We start from the raw sequence: 13,416 nt of genomic DNA on the forward strand, positions 1-13,416 counted from the left end.
GTTATCCATCAATTTCATCCCGAAATCTAGGATTGGAGCAGCCCCATCCTCATTCTGAATTAGTTTGAACACTTCCGGTAAATTGGCAAGTGTCGGGGTACCATGTGTGGTAGTATAAATTGCAGTGAAGACTGCACCCTATGTGGCACAGTCGTCCAGCGAGGGAATCATCCCGAAAGGCAAGCACATTGTGAGAATTCTCTGTTTTTCCTGTGGTCCTGTATGGGGAAACACAGCTTTCAGCTGATTTGTTTTCTGGGTTATCCAGAACGGAATGTTCTCTTGTTCTGTGGGTACCTTACCCATGATAGTATGTACTGTTTATGGATTAATACCAGTAGCCAATTGGTTAGCAGGTGCTGGACGCGCTGGTATCGTGTATGAACAAGTCATCTATATAGTGTTACTATCTCAATGTACAAATTGCGCAGATCAGCTGCCTGCATATTTTGTATACCTGGGTGAGGTGTATATGTGGCATACACGGGCCACGTTGGTCTGTCATTACGAAAGGGACCTCATTTCACGGGTTGTATTACGTGTGGTAGGGAGCCATTAAACCAGTTCTGATGCTCCTGATAAGTGAGCAGTATCTCATGATAATGTTACATGTGGTAGGGAGCCATTAAACCAGTTCTGATGCTCCTGATAAGTGAGCAGTATCTCATGATAATGGTATGCTTGGTACCGTTGAGGTACATTTGCAATTATATATGTGTGGAATGTGAATGCTGTGTTGTCTTCCTCAAGAAAGTGAACCCAGGAATAAAATGTTTCTGTTTGATAAGCTTCACTAGCTTCCACTATAAATGTAACATCCCCACCCTCTTCTCCTAAGCCATGGGCTACTAGGTGTAATGTTAGTGCTTGTCTAGCATTCTCAGAAATGTCTATGGTGTTAGCCATTTTGTATAACGGGTATAAGAGATGGAATACCAAGTGGGGAGAAAAGTCCTTTTATGAGTTCTAGCTTGAATAACCTACAGCCCAATTAGGTGCTCCCTGTTCAGCTGAGGAGGATCTTCCCCAAGACCACAGACGTCTCCGTATAATGGTACTTAGGGTACCTGTTGTACATGAGACAGTGATAGTCAGGGTATCCGTAAATTAGTGCCTAAACACCATTGTTGGTGGCGCCATGTCGTAGGCAAGACTGCTGGTTTAACGATGACTGTAATTATGTTTGTAGGCAACTATGCCAGTCCTACAACAAGTCGCAACTGTCGCCCCAACCCTCCCTGCTCCCAAGCAGCACCTCACCAAAAACCCAAACAGTAAAAGGTGATTTGTGGCAGCCTTTACGCATGGACTCAAGAGTATGACATCTCAGAGTGTGTTGTGGTTAAACGGAGATTATCCCTTTCTCACAAGAACATGTCTCAATCAAACACAGGCAATGAAGGAGATGCAGTAAAGTTTAATAGGTTTTATTAACAAAACTGCAATCTACGAGAAATTTCATGGGCAGCAATGATAAGGATAGTGAATAATGTAAGAAACAGAATGGTGAACACAAGAGTCCTTAATACGAAGACCCCCATCATCTTGCAACAACATAAAATGACAAAATGTGTAATCTGTCCTAATACCTTATTATGATGTACCTAATCTCTAACCTAAAGAGAGCAAGGTGTGTTATACCTAATCTGCCAATGCCAAGTCCATGAGAAGAGCCCACCACCCCCCCCCCAACCCTCCTTACCTTGAAACGAGGTCTCTAGGGACATGAAGACTGGGTCAGCGTCACAGCGACGTGCAGCAGAGAGCAGCGATGGCATCTGGTCGGAATCCCTCTGACTATCTGTCTAAGTGAGGTGCATTTATACAGATCTGCTTGGACCCCTGACGTAGGTCCGTTCCCAAACAATAGATAACAAGACAGGCTTATGACAGCAATTTATGTAAACAACTCCCTTGAAGGCGTGAAGAGGGAAAGTACCTAATGTGAATACCTACAGTTTGTTTATCTTTGTCGCTTGATATTGACGCCTTAGCGCCGTGGCACTGATAACGTGAAACTAAAACATTGGCCTAACTAGAAACAATGCAGCCATCTTGGAAACATATACATAATTGCACTAAAACAGAGTAAGCTAAGTAAGGTAAAAGTCACTAGGTGACGAGGGCACAGGTCCGCAACCCAGCAGGCTAAGCTAACTGCTGTTTCCCATTAAAACAAGATAGGATTCACTACAGGACTTAGATAATAACTGAATTTCAGAGTCAGTCTTCGCTTAATTGAACTGTTTTCCTTGGATAGCGAGTATGTACAGAGTGAAATGAAAACATCATGAGTCCTAACTGCGTAAAAGCACATGGTCCACCAGTTATATTGGCAGGAATGTATATATAGGCAGTATTTCTACAAGAGAACAACCATCCCACTGGTAGTTTAACATGATCGATATGACTAGCAGCAGTCACAATGTGTTGGCAAAATATGCTATTATTCATGTTTTTACAGGTTTTATCGTTTCTATGCTGACAGTACTCGTTCCCATGGGACCTCCTGAGGAGACCCCGTTGTTGCTTCGAGGCGCATTTGAGCCCATTTTCTGATTTTGTGAGTAACTCAAGTTAAGTTGTAGCAGACATCACCAGTAGTAATATTGTAAGTAATCACATGGGTCAAGTTATCCCATTTTTCATATACTGATAGGGAGTAAGGTGTGACAACACGTCACTTTCTTGAACTGCTCCATCTTTGTTGGTGGCATTAAAGGTTTGTAGCAAGAACGCTGGCAGAAGTCAGTATGGCGACTAAACAGGTTGAAATTACATCAACAGTACTCTTCATATTAGTTATGCAGAAATCTGATCTGCTGAGCACAGCTCGTGACAGATTTCGTTTAAATGCAGTAAAGGTGTTGATCAGCACGGTCGGTCAATCACTTCTGAGCTGGGGACTTTCGGTCACTCCCGACCCCACACGCACACACCCAAATACCAACCAGGTGGTACAAGCAGCACAAAGACACCTTGCAGTATGATCTGTAAAAGAAACAAGTATTATAATTCTAATAACATTTATCACCTGGTACATGTTCCCACTTGTCTTGTCCGGGTTTCATGATTAACAAGATATTGTCCCTGCCCTTGGCTATAACTTCTGCTTGTTCAGGAGGACGATTTGGGGATTCTACCCACACCTTAGCACCAGGTTATTTGTCAGTTGATCTAAAACCTCCCTACCCACACACAGTAAGAAAGGCTGGGGCAGTCCCCTTTTTAACTATTCCTCCCTAGATTGGAATAATGACAATCTGCGTAATTCTGTCTCCAGGTTGTATTATCAAGTCAGTATCTCCACTTTCAAAAAGATAACCTTAAGTTCTCCTTGGTAGTCTGCATTGATCACTCCCCCCAAAAGCTGAATACCTCTGAATGCCAACCCAGAACAGGGAGCAATCAATCCGAAATGCTCTGGGGGAATCTGTATTCCAACACCTGTTTCAAGAAGTGCATTGTCTCTTGGTTTCAGTTTGTACATATTCAAAGCATGTAAATCAAAACCTGCAGATTCAGGTGTGGCTCGGTAATGAGCTAAGGCTCCTGGTTTTATTTCCCAGTACATGATGGTATTGGTTGCTACATGGGGTTGTATCTGTAATGCTGTGGTCAACATTCACATTAAAGGGGTCTCTGCATTTGTCAAAGGTCTGTTATTCAAAAGTTCCATCACATCATTTTCGTAATTGGGGTTTCAGTAAGCTGTTCATTCTCTCAATCAGTCCTGCAGCTTGTGGGTAATATGGAATATGATAAATCCACTCAATATTGTGTAGTGAACAATAATCTTGCACCAATTTACCTTTAAAATGCATCCCATCGTCACTCTGGATTTGGAGTGATACTCCGTAATACATTAACAAGTCCAGTGTTTTGAGAGTGTTGAACTGAGTGCCATGTTTGTAAGGGACAGCAATCAGGTAGCGAGAATAAGTGTCCACTACTGTGCAGGCGTATTGACACCCGCGATAATTCAGTAGTGGCCCAATCAATCTGCCATATCAGCCCGGCAACTCCCCCACTCCCCAACTGACCTTTGACAGTTTGCGGGACAGATCTCGGTTGTGTGTGTTGGCAAATAGGACACTGCATGATCACTATTTCTATCAAGTCTAAGGCAATGAGCATCCCTTTAATCTCTCCCCACCTGTTAGTGGCCTCTTCCAGATGACCAAATTTTTTGATGTACCCACTTTGCCATCCCCACCAAGTCAGAATCCTGTGTCACCACTTCTACCTGACATTTTGGCTTTGTCGTCTGCAAGGGAATTAAACCATTGTTCTAGTGAGTCGGTGGGACAGTGGGCATCAACATGATAAACAGTAACGGTACTTTGCTCTAGCATTTCCCAAATTTCTTGCCATAATTCTTTGCTCCACACCACCTTGGAATGTATTTGCCAGTTATATGCATGCCATGTGGGAAGCCAGGTGGTTAACCCACTTGCGGTAGACCAAGAATCTGTATAAATGTGACAAGTCCCAGGCAATTCTTGTTTCAGTGCCTGATATACAGAATACAATTCTGCATATTGACTACTCTCCCCTTTCCTGTAGTGGATGGCAATGCCTTGGTGACTGGGTTATATGACTCTGCCTTCCAATGTCTTTTGGCCCCCACATAATTGGCTGAACCATCGGTAAACTATACATACTGCCTATCCTCAGGGGACAAAGATTCAAATGGCTCACCCCATCTCACTGGTGACTCTTCTCTTGGGTACCTCCTGCATCACTTCATCGTCCTGTACAGGGGCTTGTGACACCTGTTCATGCAGGGCTGCTGTTCCTGCTGGTCCCGCTTTGGGCCCTTTCCTGTATGTACCACTTCCATCTTATAACACTAGCTTCCTGTGCATATCCTATTCGGTGAGTTTTGGGTGAACTCATCACCCACTGCATTATTGGAATCTCAGGTCTATGGGTCGCATTATGACCTAAGGTCATTTGCTCAGTATCCACTAGAGCCCAGTAACATACAAGTAACTGTTTCTTAAAGGAAGTATATTGCTCTCCAGCAACTGGTAATTTTTTTTGGTCCATAACCCCCAGGGGCACCCTCTTTTTTCCCTGTTTTATCAAAATTTTCCAGTTTGCATATTGCCCCGGAGCAGTTACATGTAACTCAATGTCTCCTTCTAGTACTGGCCATACATCTAAAGCCTGTTGAATCGCCTCCTTTGCCAATTCAAACGCACACTGCTGCTGCTCTCCCTATTCAAACTCATGCTTCTTTCTTGTCACTTTGTACAAAGGGACTAAAATCTGACTCAAGTGAGGGATATGCTGTTTCCAAGAATCAAACAGTCCAATGAATCACTGAGTCTCCTGCTTATTACGGGGAGTTGCAAATTCTAATATCTTTTGTTTTGCCTGCGGCAACACCTCTCCATGTCAGTGATTCCACTGGATTCCTAGAAACTTCACATTTTGAGCAGGACCTTGTGTCTTATTTGGATTGATCATCCACCCTTTGCTCTGCAAGAGTTCCGCAACCCTGTCCAACTGAGTCTGCACCTGTTCTTGTGTCTCTCCCTGAGTCACCACATTATCGATATGAGATAATGGTACCCCTGGAATGACAGATACTTCATCCAGGTGTTCTGCCACCAGCCAGTTACAGATGGTTGGGCTATGTAAATACCCTTGGGGAAGCCTTAACATCTTGAACTCTCTGCTGCTGTGGGAGAAGCTGAATTGCTTCCGACTCTCAGGAGCCAATGGTGTAGAAAGGAAAACACTGGCAATATCAATGGTTGCATACCAGCTCCCTTTATGTTTTTGTATTCTCTCAATAAAAGTGATGGTGTTGGGGACCACAGTCATCAAGGGGGTATTTATTTGTTCAATTTGTGGTAATCAATTGTCAATCTATAGCTCCCATCAGATTTGGTAACCAACCATAAAGGATTGTTCCACTCAGTAGTGACTGGTGCCACCACACCTGCCTCCATCAAATCCTGTATAGTCTTACTTATCTCCTCATGCCCTCCCAGAATTCGGAACTGTTTCAAGCGAACCATCTTGGTTGCTAGGGGCACTTTCAATGGGGGTAACTTTAGATGAACCACCCTCATGGCTGCCACTGAAATGTATCTCTTTGATCCAAACTGATGACAACCATTATCCAAATATAAAATCATCCCCTTCAGAATGTTAATTCCCAGTATATACTCTAGGGGGGCACAATCAAAACTGTGAATTCTCTTTTTGGCATTCTCCCTATTTTCATTTGAACAGTAGTCTGCACTGCTGGGGTTTGCTTTCCACCCAACCCTGTGATGATGTAGTACTGACCTGTGAACATGTGATCCAGATTTCCATAAATTAAAGAGGCCTCCGCTCCGGTGTCAACTGAGGCCCGGACCCTTTGAACATTTTTATGCTTCCAGTGAATTTCTAAATCAACATGGAGTCTTATCTTTATGAGCCCATCCCTGTACCGGAGCTCGGGCGGTTTCCTAATTTGATTTAAACCTGTCAACTTTTGCCCATCAGTCTGGACATATGCTCTCATATCTGTGAGGAGATTCTTCTCCTTCCCTGTTTTCAACAGTTTACCAATTGGTGTCCAAATCTTCCACCTCTTTCCCCCTGTGACGACATGTTTCTCCCTCTCTGTTCCTTCCTCCTGCATCTGTGACTTGCCCCGAATCACTCGTTTGTTACATTGCTTATTCACTTTTCTGATGCCCTCCTTTCCATCCAACCCTTGCTTATGGGACATCTCCCACAGACTCTTAGTATCTATCCCATCTGTCTGCTCTTTGACACCATCTTTCAACACCATAAACATCTCTCTCCTAGATACTCTGTTATTGCTGTGCGACCGTCAGACCTTGAGGCTACCTCAGGTTTCATTCGATTTCCAAGCTCCTCTAATTCACAAACTGCCTCCAGCACATCTTTTAAAGTATTACTTGTCTAATTGATTAGCAGAGTCATTATCACATGTTTGTAAGCTCGAGGAGCAAAGCAAATTATCTTGTTTTGCACCGACACAGAGAGCGGCCCGTCTAGCAGATGTGAGCATCACCTAGAAAAATATCAGTTTTCATTCCCTCCTCCTTAATTCTCTGCATTGCATCCATTAACGTATACCCAGGCTTATCATTTTTGGGCCAGTCTGACTCTGTGGGATACTTCTGATTACACCCCATGACTGTTCGCTGCAGGAGGGTGATCTCCTGATAAGCACTAAACTGTTTCTGTACAATGGGATCTGTGCTAAGTATGCAAAACTTAGGAGCTTCTCCTACATCTAGCATTACTCTAGAGGATCCTGGGTCAAATAATCATACCATTCAGGTGAGTAATGTTTCTCCAGATCTCTGTCTGAATCGGTCTATTATATCATTAACTTCCTGTTTTGTATAATCCTCTAAAGAATCCATAGCTGCGCCCCCAGTAGGGAAATGAGGTACCTGCTGCAACTTTCGTCTGTGTATGGGCTGCGCCTGAATTATTTTCTCTTCACCTGCCTCAAGCTGGTCCCCCCCCCCCTTTTTTTTTTTTAAACAAATACATCACTGGATTCGGAAAAATCAGTGGAATCCCAAATATTGACATCCCAAACATTAGGGTCCCAATTTAACCCTGCTTCAGCAATGGCTAAATGAGCTTGCTTTTGATTGACTCTACCCATACTTTTCCGGTCTCTGTATTGGGCAACGAGAACGGCTGCTTTTTCTGCGACAGATTGATAAGTATCCACTTTATCCTGCAATAACCAATTCTGACAAGATAGCATGGTTATGTTATTTTTAGCTTCAATTAGCTGCCTCTCCAGTTGCTGATTTTCTTGTTCTAACTGTGCACACTTTCCATGCATTTTTCTATAAGCAGATTACAGGATCCAGCCCTGTCTGCCTAAAATAGATAAATCAAATCCCCCTTCTACTCGCACTTTCTGTAAACAAAGTAAAACTGTTTTTGGTTCAACATCGATAAGATATCTGCCCCAATTTTCACATACCCAGCTCCACAAGACCATTCATTCACAAGAACATGATAGGATGCTTTTCCCACCCCGGTGTGTCCTTTGGCACCTGGGAAACTGACTGACTTTATGCCAAACATTTTCACTTTTAATTCTTTCATTTCATATCCTACAAACGACTATGCCAAATTGTTCAACTTAGCTTCAAACTAAGAGGGAACAATGCCAAAGAATGCAGCACTCAGTCTGAGTAATGAATTTATTAAGGCACTTCCCAGATCACAAACGAAAGCACACAAAAATATGAACATGAGCATTTAACTTGAATGCAGTAAAACACCTGTAGACACTAAAATAATCACAGCAGTTGACCAATGTTTGGCAGAAGAAGTGCAATAGATCAACAACCAATATTTATGCAGTGAACATATATACATATATGTGCACGGCAAAGCTAGATAATTGAGAATAAAAATGCATCACTATGGGGATCGAATCCAACAACATCATCCTGGCGCCAGCTTCAAGCTATGGAACCCTGGACATATGAGACAGGAGAAACCTTCCCCCAATGGGACTTTGTTCTAGGCAGTGCGTCCACCCCCAAAATCAGTTTCTGGTACCTCAGTGCCAAGCTTACCCACCTTATATACCTTAACTAAACCCAAGAGGAAGATTCTGGCGACCTCCCCTCCCTTCATGTAAGTTATGAAATTCAAGTTCTGGCTGTGCTCAGTCTGTGTCGAAAACACGCAAAGGAAAGGGCCCTGCCCTAATGCGCATTCCAGAGACAGAGAAGCAGTACTTTTCGATGATGGAAACATTCCCAGGCTGAAGCCTTTTCTCATCATGCACGTTCCACATACCCCATATGTGTAACCTTGTGCTAGGAAGAAGAGCTTAAACATGTTCTGTGTAGGAAACAAGCTGTGCGTGGAAAAATACATGTGACAGCATCTGACGCTAATCCAAGCACAAAATGAGATCAGTGGTCAAAATGGAGTCAGTGGTTAAATACAGAGAGCATTACAACTTGACAGAAGACTTGGGATTTGTAGTGAACAGGGATAAGTTCAGTATTGCACCTAACCAAGACCAAATATTTAGGTTTGTTGATACAGAAATTAGATTGTATGTTGAAATTACCAGTAAAGAAAATTAAAAAGATTTGCAGAGAAACCAGGAGAGTGATAATGGTGGTCAGTGTCACTCCAGCAGTTACTGAAGTTACTAGGGTTGTTATCCGCACCTTAAAATGATCTTTCTAGGGCCACTGTATTACCAATTTCCGAAGAGATTAAAGGCTTATCAGAGGATGGGGCTCAAATATTCAGATAAATTAGTTTAGAGTAGGAAAATTTAGAGGAGTTAAACTGGTGATTGGAAGACAGAGGCATGGAATGGCTTGGTGATTTTTTGAGAAGTTCTGGATGTAGTTATAGAGTCAGACACCATCATGGGAGATGGAGAACATGGTGTGGAGATGTGATAAGAGGGAGGGAAAATGGAGATCGAAGACAATGCATATACACTGTTAGGAAATGCTAGATGTTTCATTCACAATAAAAAGTCTGGCAAAGGATTGGGCAAGGGGTTGCATTTTGTTGTGGATGGACACTATTTCTTCAGTAAGGTATTTGAACAGATTAGGGGGACCATAGTCAAGGATCTTGCAGTTGGCCAGGGACTTCTTGGACAGGACTATCGGGATTCAGGCCAAGCATAGTCAGAGTTTAAGAAAAACTGTGGCAGATTGGAATTCAATGAACTTAACAGATTCAAGTGATTGGAAATTAAACAGTGAAAAAAAAAGATTGAATTGAGATCCTTTTGACATAGATCTATTGGGCAACAGGTTGAATCAACAAGTTCTCAACTTTTATAGTTGGAGGCCATGTCCAGATTTGAAAGATGTTGATGCCTTTACTCCCGGATGGAGAGCAATTCTCTTTATGCTTTTTTCCTCCCCTTTGCAACAAGTGAGTTCTATTGAAAATTAGAAGAGTGGGGTCAGATCTAGGTCTAATAGTTCCTGCCTGGCCATTCAAGGAATAGTTTTCGGATGTCGGTGGAGGATCCAGTATTACTTCCATGTTTTCAGGGCTGTTGACAAACTTAGCAGAAGATTATGACAAGTCAGTGTTAGCGGACATTAGCAGCTACTGGTTGCTAGATTTTTAGTGATGCCTGGCTGATGCCAAGGCAACAAAAGGTCCATTAGTTGGCATGGAGACGCAGAGTTTGCTGGTCTTCTGACAGTCATCTGGATCCCATGTGAGCAGCTACAGTAAACATTATGAATTTTCTGACAGAGGCCTTTCATGGAGGGGGTCTCTTACATTACTGTGAATCTGGAAAGAACCACGATTTCGGCTGGGCATAATTCTGAGGATGGTTTGTCTGTAGGGTAAAAATGCTTTGCTTAAGAGTGATTAAAAAATTGAGCCTGGAGGCCCATTAATTTAAAAGTTACTAATCTTTGTGGGTCATCTACAAACTGCTGTGGTTCACAAAAAGGGGAGGAGGGAACACCTCGTTGCTGCAAAGTTTGGGAGAAAATGAAAATTTAGATTTGCCCTCTCTGCTTATGGAGTTGAACATGCTTCTGTGTTTGATTTCCTACAGACGTGTCAGCTGTGTGGGCTTTGGAGGTCTTGTCAAGATGTTACTACACTGTTACCTTAGGGAAGCAGACAAACTATGGGATTCGACAAGGAAACCAAAGTAGGACAGACTCCCACATGCTTACGTCAGTATTCCGACAAACACTACATTAGCAGTTTGAGATACTCTCACAAGAAGTTCTGACCAAACTAATTTTTCTTCACCGCACACTCCTATACACCCTAATCCTGCCTTTACACCAGCATTAACATCTTGACAACTCAACAAATAAAACGGTAACTTTTTAACTGTCTTTGACATGTTTGACGGCCCTGAGCTCTATCTCTCATGCCAAATAAGTGATTAAACTGGATGAGGCACAGCAATGTTATGACCAACTGTGACACTGGGTGATGAACCAAGCCTTTAATGTAAGTGCACTCGAGACCTAACCACCTGAGAGGTCTGTGTAGACAGCACCAGACACGTATGTCCTACTTTTAAAAATGCCTCACCAGTCATGTACGGTGAATTAGAACAAAGATCTGAAAACATGAGATGGGGTGAACCAGAGGAAAATACTATGGCAAGCTATTACCCCAAAATCCCCATAGCATCCTGGGTACCGAGGCCAACTATAAAGTTACTTTTTATTGGTACTTATGCTTAGACAAGCTGAAAAAAAACTTATTGTCATACTAGTACATTATGTTGACGAAGAAGTGGTTTTAAGAAGACATTCAGCACATGGAGATAGCCTATACATTAAACTGTACTGGACAGAGATCCTTGCAGGTATCAAAAAATGTATTTAGATTTTTGGGAAAAAACAAACTTAGAGAAAGATATTAATTTTATCATGACAAACAAAACCACAAAATATGAGGAGCATTACAGTGTGTACCATATAGCAATGTATCGAAGAGGACACCAGTAGTGGCGGGTGATGCAATACTAACAAGGAGTCTTGGTAGATGGAAGCGAAGTACAGGCGGCAGAGAGCCCAATGAAGTCTAAGAACAGGCCACGTTCAGTCTTTACAGTTGAAGGTCTACCAGGGCTGCCCAAGACACACACAGACAACACCCATGAACAAGAATTTAGCTCTGGGACTCCAATGCCTGCACGCAGTCTAGCATGGGTTGCCAAATGTCCGTTGGTCTGGAGGTTAAAGGCTGAAGTGTGGTGTGCAGTTCACTGGTAGAGCTGCAGTACATTGGACTCTTTAACCAGGCATTGACAGTGGGCAAATGTCTGCTCCTCTAGTGCAGAGCGATTTCACTGTTAGCTAATAGCAATGCAATAGAGGTGAATCGTCAGACATTCTGGTGTATCCTGAACATAGCCCAGTAATGCTAGCAGCTGATATGGTGCAAGTGCCCTGTCTATCATCGGAGCTAGTCAGGTGAAAACGTCACGCCAAAAGGGCTCTATATGACTGCATGTCCACATCATACGCACTTAGGGCTGCAAGAGGATCCTGTAGGGTCTAGTCGTGCCAGAGTGCTAGGTGTGACATGGGCTCAACGCAGGAAAGATATCTCTTTCTCTTTTTTGGGCCTAAGTTCCTCTTTCTTATGACATTAAACTAAAGCTATCACATACTAATGTGAAACTGTTTGAGGGCTCTAAATAAAACTCTAGCCTCTTATCTGGAAAAATAGGGATCCTCTACCCATCTCGCTGTGGCGTCTAGGAGTCTGGAATTCAACGGCAATGGAGACACTTCCAAGAACATTCTCTGGCCAATATAAATACTTTGAGGCTACATGGGACCTGCTGCTTGTGTGTCTTTTGCAGGTATCTCAATATACTCTTAACATACATGCCTGAAACCTGTTCAGTTATAGAAAGCTGGACCTTTGAGATTCCCACAAGGTGCTTTTGTCTAATTTGTCTAATACAGCACTGTCGGGATAAATATGACATTTTATCCATTTTCTACCAACAATCAGCTATAGCAGCAATAAAAATGAATAAATATAAAAACAATGTGTGCAATGAATACTTAGAGATGTGCTACTTGCATTAACCAAGCTTACCACACTAGTATTCAACAAGTCATAGCGGCTCATGATTGCAGTCCACATGCCCTCTGTGTAGGGGTTAACTGAAATACTGGTAACCACTGTGTTTTCTTTCCCGGAGTTCATTGTTGATGAACTCCATTTCAGATGTAGTTCATAAGATATTTCTTTATATATCTTAACAGTACATGAAACTACTAAAAGCATGAACTATCCATTTGATCATTGTGTCCCTTTGCTGTGATGCTTCCAATAAATCAATCCAAAATGCCTCCTGAGTTTGAGAAGCTAATTGAAGAGATGTGCTGTGGAGACCCTTATTCCACCTTCCAGAAGAAAGAGCTTAAAAACAGTTGGTTGTCTCCGTGATTACACAAATTATTAAAACATACGTACATCCACAAAGGTTACCAGATTGTTTAAAGCACACCTGGTCCACTTATAATTTAAAAAAAAAAAACATCAAAGTCCAAATGGCCTGAGGTTACATGCCTATTGCCTGAATGCTGTTCTTGAGGGCACATGAATTGAGTCAGCATACATCAGAGAACTATTTAAAATTGTTAACTCACTTGCTAATCCCACCTGCTGGCTGCAATATAACAAATGAACCCTCTTAATCCATTTGTGATGCATCTTTTTTTTCTTCCATCAACATATCTGGCCTCCCCTGAAAACTTTGATCAACCTTTTTTTCTCCATTATCCTTTGGAACTACATTGAGTCACATTTTGCCTATCAAAACTGGTTTGCCTGTTGATCCTTGTCTTGCAATTACTTTCAGAAAATGTTAAATAGATCATACCACGGCTTCAAGATTTCTGTAATTGATCTCCA

This window comes from Pleurodeles waltl, chromosome 1_1, assembly GCF_031143425.1.
Source record: "Pleurodeles waltl isolate 20211129_DDA chromosome 1_1, aPleWal1.hap1.20221129, whole genome shotgun sequence".
Classification (NCBI taxonomy): domain Eukaryota; kingdom Metazoa; phylum Chordata; class Amphibia; order Caudata; family Salamandridae; genus Pleurodeles; species Pleurodeles waltl.